We start from the raw sequence: 1776 nt of genomic DNA, 5'->3' as shown, positions 1-1776 counted from the left end.
ACTCAAACGAGAAATGAAAAAATACACAATTGGAATAGTAAAGATACGCAAACGATGTAAAGATACAAAATTGGAATAGTAAAGATACGTAAACGATGTAAAGATACTCAGTTTGAAAGAAACACACTCCCACACTTGCAAAACTCTCAAATTCAATAGAAACTCGCATCCGAAAGTCTTACAGAAAGATACTCAAACGAGAGATGAAAAGATACACAATTGGAATAGTAAAGATACGCAAACGATGTAAAGATACACAATTGGAATAGTAAAGATACGCAAACGATGTAAAGATACTCAGTTTGAAAGAAACACACTCCCACACTTGCAAAACTCTCAAATACAACAGAAACTCGCATCAGAAGCCTTACAGAAAGATACTCAAACGAGAAATGAAAAGATACAAAATTGGAAGAGTAAAGATACGCAAACGATGTAAAGATACACAATTGGAATAGTAATGATACGCAAACGATGTAAAGATACTCAGTTTGAAAGAAACACACTCCCACACTTGCAAAACTCTCAAATACAATAGAAACTCGCATCAGAAGCCTTACAGAAAGATACTCAAACGAGAAATGAAAAGAAACACAATTGGAATAGTAATGATACGCAAACGATGTAAAGATACTCAGTTTGAAAGAAACACACTCCCACACTTGCAAAACTCTCAAATTCAATAGAAACTCGCATCCGAAAGTCTTACAGAAAGATACTCAAACGAGAGATGAAAAGATACACAATTGGAATAGTAAAGATACGCAAACGATGTAAAGATACACAATTGGAATAGTAAAGATACGCAAACGATGTAAAGATACTCAGTTTGAAAGAAACACACTCCCACACTTGCAAAACTCTCAAATACAATAGAAACTCGCATCAGAAGCCTTACAGAAAGATACTCAAACGAGAAATGAAAAGAAACACAATTGGAATAGTAATGATACGCAAACGATGTAAAGATACTCAGTTTGAAAGAAACACACTCCCACACTTGCAAAACTCTCAAATTCAATAGAAACTCGCATCAGAAAGCCTTACAGAAAGATACTCAAACGAGAAATGAAAAAATACACAATTGGAAGAGTGAAGATACGCAAACGATGTAAAGATACACAATTGGAATAGTAATGATACGCAAACGATGTAAAGATACTCAGTTTGAAAGAAACACAATCCCACACTTGCAAAACTCTCAAATTCAATAGAAACTCGCATCCGAAAGTCTTACAGAAAGATACTCAAACGAGAGATGAAAAGATACACAATTGGAATAGTAAAGATACGCAAACGATGTAAAGATACACAATTGGAATAGTAAAGATACGCAAACGATGTAAAGATACTCAGTTTGAAAGAAACACACTCCCACACTTGCAAAACTCTCAAATACAACAGAAACTCGCATCAGAAGCCTTACAGAAAGATACTCAAACGAGAAATGAAAAGATACAAAATTGGAAGAGTAAAGATACGCAAACGATGTAAAGATACACAATTGGAATAGTAATGATACGCAAACGATGTAAAGATACTCAGTTTGAAAGAAACACACTCCCACACTTGCAAAACTCTCAAATACAATAGAAACTCGCATCAGAAGCCTTACAGAAAGATACTCAAACGAGAAATGAAAAGAAACACAATTGGAATAGTAATGATACGCAAACGATGTAAAGATACTCAGTTTGAAAGAAACACACTCCCACACTTGCAAAACTCTCAAATTCAATAGAAACTCGCATCAGAAAGCCTTACAGAAAGATATTC

This window comes from Argentina anserina, unplaced genomic scaffold (genome assembly GCF_933775445.1).
Source record: "Argentina anserina unplaced genomic scaffold, drPotAnse1.1, whole genome shotgun sequence".
In the NCBI taxonomy this organism is placed as follows: Eukaryota; Viridiplantae; Streptophyta; class Magnoliopsida; order Rosales; family Rosaceae; genus Argentina; species Argentina anserina.
Note: the sequence above shows the minus strand (reverse complement) of the source record.